Below are 10,829 nucleotides of genomic sequence, written 5' to 3' on the forward strand. Positions count from 1 at the left end.
ATTGAATGTGAAAGAAAGAGCCTTTCTAACTGAACATGCTAGTGCCATCATCCAGTTTAAGACCCCTCCCAAATACAAAGATCCTGGTTGTCCTACCATTTCATGCATTATTGGAAATCATAAGATAGACCAAGCTTTGTTAGATTTAGGAGCAAGTGTGAATTTGATACCCTACACTGTTTACGAACAATTAGGTTTAGGAGGAATCAAGCCTACTCGAATCACCCTTCAATTAGCTGATAGGTCAATCAAGATTCCTAGGGGTATTGTTGAGGATGTGTTGGTCCAAGTAGATAAATTCTACTTTCCTGTTGATTTTGTAGTGTTGGACACCGCACCTATTCAAGGTTCTAATGCTCCCATCCCAGTCATCTTAGGTAGACCTTTCCTAGCTACATCCAATGCTTTAATCAACTGTAGGAATGGGGTGATGAAATTGTCTTTTGGGAACATGACTGTGGAGATGAACATATTCAATGTCTCCAAACAAATTGGTGAACACGAGGACATTAGAGAGGTGGATTTGATCCAAACAGTTTGTCAAGAACACTTTGAGAGAGAATGGATAAAGGATCCATTGGAGAGAACTTTAATTCATGATGAAAGATTTTATTCTTTGGAATGTGTTGATGAGGAAGTAAGAGAACTTGAGACTTATCTAGATCCAATGCCTCTTATGTCAATAGGTCAATGGACCCCATCGTTTGAGCCTTTGATTTCACCCCAAGTGAAAGCTGAGGCATCTCTTGTCCAACCTTATAAACCAGAAAGGAAGCCTTTACCGAGTGATCTTAAGTATGCATTTCTAGGGGAAGATGAATCATATCCTATTGTGATTTCATCAAAACTTAGCATAGAGCAGGAACAAGAACTTTTGAGAGTGGTGAGAAAACACAAAAAAGCAATTGGGTGGACTATTACTGACTTGAAAGGAATTAGCCCTCTTTTATGTACACATAGAATCTATCTTGAAGAAGAGGCTAAAACTGTGAGGCAAATGCAAAGACGATTGAACCCAAACATGAAGGAAGTAGTAAGATGTGAAGTGCTTAAGCTACTTGATGCGGGTATCATTTACCCCATTGCAAACTCAAAATGGGTTAGTCCAACCCAAGTTGTCCCAAAAAAATCTGGAGTCACGGTAGTGAAAAATGAAAATAATGAGCTAGTACCAACTAGAATCCAAACTGGATGGCGTATGTGCATTGATTATCGTAAGTTGAACATGGTGACTAGGAAGGACCATTTTCCACTTCCATTTTTAGACCAAGTGCTTGAAAGAGTAGCCGGAAGAGCTTTCTATTGTTTTCTTGATGGATACTCAGGTTACAACCAAATTGAGATTTCTTTAGAAGACCAAGAAAAAACCACTTTCACTTGTCCTTTTGGTACCTATGCTTATAGAAGAATGCCTTTTGGCTTGTGTAATGCACCAGCCACTTTTCAAAGGTGTATGATGAGTATCTTTAGTGACATGGTGGAAAATTTTTTGGAAGTTTTCATGGATGATTTTTCAGTTTATGGGGATTCTTATGAGTTGTGTCTAATGCATTTAGAAAAAGTTCTTGAAAGGTGTGAAGAGAGGAATCTTGTACTTAATTGGGAGAAATGTCATTTTATGGTGACACATGGCATTGTCTTAGGTCACATTGTCTCTTCAAAAGGGATAGAGGTAGATAAGTCAAAGGTTGAAGTCATTCAAAAATTACCTACCCCTCGGACTGTGAAAGATGTGAGATCCTTTTTAGGACACGCTGGTTTTTACCGAAGATTCATTCATTCTTTTAGTACCATTGCCAAACCATTGTGTAACTTGTTGTCACAAGATGTTCAATTTGATTGGACATCAAAATGTCAAGAAGCTTTTGAAAAGCTTAAAGGGTTGTTGACCACTGCACCAATCATGCAAGCTCCTGATTGGTCTTTACCATTTGAACTGATGTGTGATGCTAGTGATTTTGCGGTAGGGGCTGTTTTAGGACAAAGAAAAGATAAGAAACCTCATGTCATTTATTATGCTAGCAAGACTTTGAATGATGCTCAATTGAATTACACTACAACTGAAAAAGAACTTTTAGCTGTAGTATTTGCATTGGACAAGTTTAGGTCTTATTTGGTTGGATCTCTTGTTATTGTTTTTACTGATCATGCAGCATTGAAATACTTGCTCACAAAACAAGATGTCAAGCCACGTTTGATTCGATGGATCCTCTTACTCCAAGAGTTTAACCTTGAAATTCGAGATAAAAAGGGAGTAGAGAATGTAGTGGCTGATCATTTGTCCCGTCTTTCAAGCTATGAGACCACAATTGATGAATCTCCAATAAATGAATTCTTTGCTGATGAAAATTTATTTTGTGCAGGTACTGTTTCCTACATTGGCTCTCCATGGTATGCTGACATAGCAAATTACCTAGCCACAAGTCAGATTCCTTCTCATTGGTCTAAACTTGACAAACAAAAATTCTTGCGTAACGTGCACACTTTTTTTTGGGATGACCCCTACCTATTTAAATACTGCCCTGACCAAATTGTTAGGCGGTGCATCCCTGATCATGAAATTCCAAGTGTAATTAATTTTTGTCATGCATTAGCATGTGGTGGGCATTTCTCTTCCAAGAAAACCACTGCCAAGATCTTGCAGTGTGGTTTTTATTGGCCCACCATGTTCAAAGATGTCCATGCCTTCTGTGTTGCATGTGACCGATGCCAACGACTAGGTAACCTTACTAGGCGTAACATGATGCCCCTAAACCCCATTCTTGTTTTGGAAATATTTGATTGTTGGGGGATTGATTTCATGGGACCTTTTCCAAGTTCATTTGGTTACCAATTCATCCTTGTAGCTGTTGATTATGTGTCTAAATGGGTGGAGGCCATTGCATCTCGAACCAATGACCATCGAGTTGTGGTCAAATTCTTGAAAGAAAATATTTTCTCTCGTTTTGGCATGCCCCGGGCTATGATTAGTGATGGGGGTAAGCATTTTTGTAACAAGCCCGTTGGGATTTTGATGAGAAAATATAGTGTAATTCACAAGGTCAGTACCCCCTATCATCCACAGACTAGTGGCCAAGCTGAGTTGGCAAATAGGGAGATCAAGAACATTCTAGAGAAAACAGTCAATCCAAACCGTAAAGATTGGTCCCTACGACTAGTTGATGCTTTGTGGGCATATCGCACTGCTTACAAGACCTCTTTAGGAATGTCTCCTTATAGGCTAGTTTATGGAAAGCCTTGTCATCTCCCTGTTGAGATTGAGCACCGTGCATATTGGGCCATCCGGCAATTCAATGATAATGAAAACGAGGTTGGCAAAAATAGAAAGCTTCAATTGGATGAATTAGAGGAGCTGAGAAATGATGCATTTGAAAATGCAAAAATTTCAAAACATAAGATGAAAGCTTTGCATGATAAACACATTTTTAGAAAATCCTTTCATGTTGGTCAAAAGGTTCTCTTGTATAATTCACGATTACATCTCTTTCCTGGGAAGTTAAGGACAAAATGGATTGGTCCATTTGTGATTAAATCCATCTCTGAGCATGGTGCATTTGAGGTAGAAAATCCTAAGAATGGAAATGTTTTCAAAGTAAATGGTCATCGATTGAAACCTTATCTTGAAAACTTTGTGGCTGAAGTTGAGACATTGGATCTTGAAGATCCAATACCATTGTAGTATCAGAAGTAATGAGTTTTTATTTTTATTTTTTTCATTTTTATTTTTATTTTTATTTTTTTTTCTCTTTCTTCCATCTCTTATATTTTCTTGTTCATGCATTAGGGACAATGCATTATTTTAAGTTGGGGGGGTGTGAGGTTCTTTATTTTCAAAAAAAAAAAAAAAAAAAAAACATCAATGTTTTCTTTTAGTTGTGATATGCAGGTAAAAAAAATCAAGCAAGAAGTCAGCTCATGTCCAATTCAATCAGACATTCATCCTTGAGAACAAAAGGGGAGTAACAGTTTTCTAATCTTTATACTTTTCTTCTCTTTCTTTTTTACATTGAGGATAATGAAAAACTTAATTTTAGATATTTGATTATGTTGAATGCTTGAGATAACCATGCTTGTTAAAAAAAGAAAAACTTGCATTCGTATGTGAATGAGACTTGTTTAAGATCAACATTACATTTTTGGATTCATTATTGTGTTGAACATTGCATGCTTTAATTTGGGATAGATAATATCTTATAAAGCAAGATATAGCATACTTTTTTCTTAAGATTATTGAAGTACATCTTTCCTTGTAAAAGTTGTGTGAGTTGTGTGATTATGCATGAAAGATGAGTGTGATGCTTTACTTGTGATCATCCCTTTTGATCTAGTCCTAAACAAGGTTTAAGTAAATAGAGTAATCATTATTACACAAATGTGTACAAAATTCTATCTACTCCAATGTTTTGAGTTGCTCAGTAACTAGGGGTATTCATCACAAATGTTTATCTTTACGTCAAACGGCAGCTTGAAATATGAGTATGCAAAGCACTTTAAGTTTGTGACTTTGTGAGTAACCGGGTGCATTCATCACAAATGTTTGTATTCGCGTCAAAAGGGAAGTGACCACTTAAAGAAAAAGAATAAATAATATCTTCAAAAAAAAAAGAGAAAAAAAAAAAGAAAAAAGAAAAAAATATATATAGATATTTCTCTAGTTTGCTACCTTGTTTGTAGTAGTAAGAAGGGAAGATTACAAGTTGAGTTTTTGCGTGAATCAATTATGTTGGTTGCATGATAAATACGATTGAATTTGGAATTTTGTATGGATGTTTGATTTAGAGAATGTGAGTATGCTTATTTTTCTTTATTTGTTATTGTGTACACTAAGTTAAAGATACCAATGTTTGCATGATATGTCCTTTAAGTGTGATGAGTCGAGCCTAATTATGTTATTATTATTCTTTTTATTTCAAAGGTTTTATGTTTTGTTTTGCTTGAGGACTAGCAAAATCTAAGTTGGGGGGTGTGATTGTGCATCAAAAGTATCATTAAGTCTCTTATTTTACATATGTATTTATTATTTTTATTTGGGTTTTTTATAATAATTGATGTGCTTTTTAGTAATGAAGTTTCTTTTAATGTCTCGATAGGTTTTTGGAGCTTAAATGAATTATTTCAGAAAATTCAACGTCGGAATTCGGAACAAAGAATTGAAGAGAAATTTAGTTGAAGATTGAAGCAAATCTTGGTTCAAATAAGTGCTCCAAATTTGCCCCAAAAATCAATTCAAGTCCAATTCTAGAAAAGAATATCATATGATTTATTTCAAGCCCAAACATGCCTTATGTTGTGTGCAAACTTCAACCATCAAACACTCAAGGTTTCAAAGTCAATCTTAGCCCAAATAATAGGTACATTTGTATCCTTATTTGATGCTTAAATTCAGCCCCAAATCAGCCCCAAATCAGCCCCAAATCACCTTCCAAATCAGCCCAAACACAATCCATGATCCTACATGTCCACATAATAAATAACATTTGATTTATTTAGGTAATTCATTGATCCAAGAGGGCAAGCACATGGATGGAAAGCTGGAGGGGACATTGTGACATTATTTTGGGTCAAAAGAAGAAAGAGACAACTCATAAAGGAGGAAGAAAAACGTGCACCAAAGTGTTCTCCAAGCTGGTCTGGTTTGATTTTCCAGAACACCTTTCGGTGTTTTGTCCATAACTTTTGACTCAGATGTCCAAATGAGCTGTTCTTTAATGATCTGGAAAGCTAACAGAATGGCCTATAAATATGTCTCTAATAGCCATCTCCAGGAGAGGCTTCTAAAAGGGTCGAATTGCTGTCCAAAGTTAGAGTCAGATTTGTGTCCGAATTTTTACTGAAATTGTGTTGTGTTCTTCTTTATAGATTTCGGTTCTTTAGCTTGTAAAACTCATTATTTCAGTTTGATTCAAGTCATTTTATGTTTATTGAAGTGTTATTATATCTAATCATGGTTGGCTAATCTTCTTCTTGGATCCAAATCAAGGATGATGGTGGTTGAGGTGAGTTCTTTAAGATATGAATGAATCTTAATGTCTATCTTTTCATTTTCTTCATGAATGTTTATTATTGCAAAGAAATTTTAGAAATCATTTAGGTAATGTTATAATCTTGAATTTTTATGCACAAACCTTAGTTTTGGTATAGAGATTGCTTGATTCAATGTCTTACTTAATATGAAAATACTTGTACATTCTTAAGCAATAATCAATCTTCATCCTTTTAAACTTCATTGTAATATCTTCCGATCTAATATCACCATCGTTGATATTAGGTTGAGTTATCTTATATATGTTAAAGGAATCACCAATACATCACCATTAAAATTGATTTGGACCAAGACTTACTTTTTCTTGTCATTTAAAATCTATTTACACTTTTTCATCTTTGAAAACAAATCCATCAATCATTTTCAACCAAGTTATTGTTAATTTAATTTCTCTTGAGTTTTGTTTTGTTACCTAGCTTAATTTCCAGATCTAGCTCTCTGTGGATATGACCTCGATCTTACCGAGTTAATTGCTACATCGCACACTCGTGCACTTGCGAGTTAAAACAAGCCGAACATAAAAAGCGGTCAAGCACCGATTCCAACACTGCGCCCACCGTGTCTGAACCAGCGCTGTTTCGTCAGCGTGTCCCCTCGACGAATTTTCCTGCCTGGCCTGGACAGTCCACCGTCCAGCCCGTGTTCGTCGAAAAATCTGCGCTGCCGATTTTCCACGACGAACCTACTTTCATCAGCGTGCCCCCCTGACGAATTTTCCTGCCTGGCCCGGCCAGTCCAGCGTCCAGCCCTTGTTCGTCGAAAAATCTGCGCTGCCGAATTTCCCCGACGAACCTGCAGCTGCACAAATCTGCGCTGCCGATTTTCCCCCCTGTTGGCATGGCTGCCGCTGCCCCATTGTCTGGACCAACGGTCTTTTCCGTCAAGCCCTGGACCATAAATCGTCCAGAATCATCGTCAGCACCTGCTGCCGATTCTGCCGGCTCGGCCGATTTCGCCGGCTCTGCCGATTCCAAGCCAACGCTGCCGAATCTGCCGACACTGTCCCGCGGGCTGACACTGCCCCAGTGTCTCAACCTGCGGTCTTTCTCGTCGAGCCTTGGACTATCCAGTCCGTCCAGACTCATCGCAAGCACCCGCTGCCGATTCTGCCGACTTTGCCGATTTCGTCGGCGCTGCCGATTCCAGCACTGCCCGCCGTGCCTGAACCAGCGCTGTTTCGTCAGCGTGTCCCCTCAACAAATTTTCCTGCCTGGCCTGGACAGTCCAGCGTCTCGTCGACAAAATCTGCGCTGCCGCTTTTCCCCGACGAACCAGCAGCCGCACAAATCTGCGCTGCCGAATCTGCCGACACTGTCCCGCGTGCTGCCACTGCCCCAGTGTCTCAACCTGCGGTCTTTCTCGTCGAGCCTTGGACTATCCAGCCCGTCCAGACCCATCGCCAGCACCCGCTGCCGATTCTGCCGACTTTGCCGATTTCGTCGGCGCTGCCGATTCCAGCACTGCCCGCCGTGCCTGAACCAGCGCTGTTTCGTCAGCGTGTCCCCTCGACAAATTTTCCTGCCTGGCCTGGACAGTCCAGCGTCTCGTCGAAAAATCTGCGCTGCCGATTTTCCCCGACGAACCAGCAGCCGCACAAATCTGTGCTGCCGAATCTGCCAACACTGTCCCGCGGGCTGCCACTGCCCTAGTGTCTCAACCTGCGGTCTTTCTCGTCGAGCCTTGGACTATCCAGCCCGTCCAGACCCATCGCCAGCACCCGCTGCCGATTCTGCCGACTTTGCCGATTTCGTCGGCGCTGCCGATTCCAGCACTGCCCGCCGTGCCTGAACCAGCGTTGTTTCGTCAGCGTGTCCCCTCCACAAATTTTCCTGCCTGGCCTGGACAGTCCATCGTCCAGCCCATGCTCGTCAGAAAATCTGCGCTGCCGATTTCCCCCGACGAACCTGCAGCCGCACAAATCTGCGCTGCCGAATCTGCCGACACTGTCCCGCGGGCTGCCACTGCCCCAGTGTCTCAACCTGCGGTCTTTCTCGTCGAGCCTTGGACTATCCAGCCCGTCCAGACCCATCGCCAGCACCCGCTGCCGATTCTGCCGACTTTGCCGATTTCGTCGGCGCTGCCGATTCCAGCACTGCCCGCCGTGCCTGAACCAGCGCTGTTTCGTCAGCGTATCCCCTCCACAAATTTTCCTGCCTGGCCTAGACAGTCCAGCGTCTCGTCGAAAAATCTGCGCTGCCGATTTTCCCCGACGAACCAGCAGCCGCACAAATCTGCGCTGCCGAATCTGCCAACACTGTCCCGCGGGCTGCCACTGCCCCAGTGTCTCAACCTGCGGTCTTTCTCGTCGAGCCTTGGACTATCCAGCCCGTCCAGACCCATCGCCAGCACCCGCTGCCGATTCTGCCGACTTTGCCGATTTCGTCGGCGCTGCCGATTCCAGCACTGCCCGCCGTGCCTCAACCAGCGCTGTTTCGTCAGCGTGTCCCCTCGACGACTTTTCCTGCCTGGCCTAGACAGTCCAGCGTCTCGTCGAAAAATCTGCGCTGCCGCTTTTCCCCGACGAACCAGCAGCCGCACAAATCTGCGCTGCCAAATCTGCCACCACTGTCCCGCGGGCTGCCACTACCCCAGTGTCTCAACCTGCGGTCTTTCTCGTCGAGCCTTGGACTATCCAGCCCGTCCAGACCCATCGCCAGCACCCGCTGCCGATTCTGCCGACTTTGCTGATTTCGTCGGCGCTGCCGATTCCAGCACTGCCCGCCGTGCCTGAACCAGCGCTGTTTCGTCAGCGTGTCCCCTCGACGACTTTTCCTGCCTGGACTGGACAGTCCAGCGTCTCGTCGAAAAATCTGCGCTGCCGCTTTTCCCCGACGACCCTGCAGCCGCACAAATCTGCGCTGCCGAATCTGCCAACACTGTCCCGCGGGCTGCCACTGCCCCAGTGTCTCAACCTGCGGTCTTTCTCGTCGAGCCTTGGACTATCCAGCCCGTCCAGACCCATCGCCAGCACCCGCTGCCGATTCTGCCGACTTTGCCGATTTCGTCGGCGCTGCCGATTCCAGCACTGCCCGCCGTGCCTGAACCAGCGCTGTTTCGTCAGCGTGTCCCCTCGACGACTTTTCCTGCCTGGCCTGGACAGTCCAGCGTCTCGTCGACAAATCTGCGCTGCCGCTTTTCCCCGACGAACCAGCAGCCGCACAAATCTGCGCTGCCAAATCTGCCACCACTGTCCCGCGGGCTGCCACTGCCCCAGTGTCTCAACCTGCGGTCTTTCTCGTCGAGCCTTGGACTATCCAGCCCGTCCAGACCCATCGCCAGCACCCGCTGCCGATTCTGCCGACTTTGCCGATTTCGTCGGCGCTGCCGATTCCAGCACTGCCCGCCGTGCCTGAACCAGCGCTGTTTCGTCAGCGTGTCCCCTCCACAAATTTTCCTGCCTGGCCTGGACAGTCCATCGTCCAGCCCATGCTCGTCAGAAAATCTGCGCTGCCGATTTCCCCCGACGAACCTGCAGCCGCACAAATCTGCGCTGCCGAATCTGCCGATACTGTCCCGCGGGCTGCCACTGCCCCAGTGTCTCAACCTGCGGTCTTTCTCGTCGAGCCTTGGACTATCCAGCCCGTCCAGACCCATCGCCAGCACTCGCTGCCGATTCTGCCGACTTTGCCGATTTCGTCGGCGCTGCCGATTCCAGCACTGCCCGCCGTGCCTGAACCAGCGCTGTTTCGTCAGCGTGTCCCCTCCACAAATTTTCCTGCCTGGCCTAGACAGTCCAGCGTCTCGTCGAAAAATCTGCGCTGCCGATTTTCCCCGACGAACCAGCAGCCGCACAAATCTGCGCTGCCGAATCTGCCACCACTGTCCCGCGGGCTGCCACTGCCCCAGTGTCTCAACCTGCGGTCTTTCTCGTCGAGCCTTGGACTATCCAGCCCGTCCAGACCCATCGCCAGCACCCGCTGCCGATTCTGCCGATTTCGTCGGCGCTGCCGATTCTAGCACTGCCCGCCGTGCCTGAACCAGCGCTGTTTCGTCAGCGTGTCCCCTCCACAAATTTTCCTGCCTGGCCTGGACAGTCCAGCGTCCAGCCCATGCTCGTCAGAAAATCTGCGCTGCAGATTTTCCCCGACGACCCTGCAGCCGCACAAATCTGCGCTGCCGAATCTGCCAACACTGTCCCGCGGGCTGCCACTGCTCCAGTGTCTCAACCTGCGGTCTTTCTCGTCGAGCCTTGGACTATCCAGCCCGTCCAGACCCATCGCCAGCACCCGCTGCCGATTCTGCCGACTTTGCCGATTTCGTCGGCGCTGCCGATTCCAGCACTGCCCGCCGTGCCTGAACCAGCGCTGTTTCGTCAGCGTGTCCCCTCGACGACTTTTCCTGCCTGGCCTGGACAGTCCAGCGTCTCGTCGAAAAATCTGCGCTGCCGCTTTTCCCCGACGACCCTGCAGCCGCACAAATCTGCGCTGCCGAATCTGCCAACACTGTCCCGCGGGCTGCCACTGCCCCAGTGTCTCAACCTGCGGTCTTTCTCGTCGAGCCTTAGACTATCCAGCCCGTCCAGACCCATCGCCAGCACCCGCTGCCGATTCTGCCGACTTTGCCGATTTCGTCGGCGCTGCCGATTCCAGCACTGCCCGCCGTGCCTGAACCAGCGCTGTTTCGTCAGCGTGTCCCCTCGACAAATTTTCCTGCCTGGCCTGGACACTCCAGCGTCTCGTCGAAAAATCTGCGCTGCCGATTTTCCCCGACGAACCAGCAGCCGCACAAATCTGCGCTGCCGAATCTGCCAACACTGTCCCGCGGGCTGCCACTGCCCCAGTGTCTC

Source organism: Populus nigra, chromosome 2 (genome assembly GCF_951802175.1).
Source record: "Populus nigra chromosome 2, ddPopNigr1.1, whole genome shotgun sequence".
Taxonomy (NCBI): Eukaryota; Viridiplantae; Streptophyta; class Magnoliopsida; order Malpighiales; family Salicaceae; genus Populus; species Populus nigra.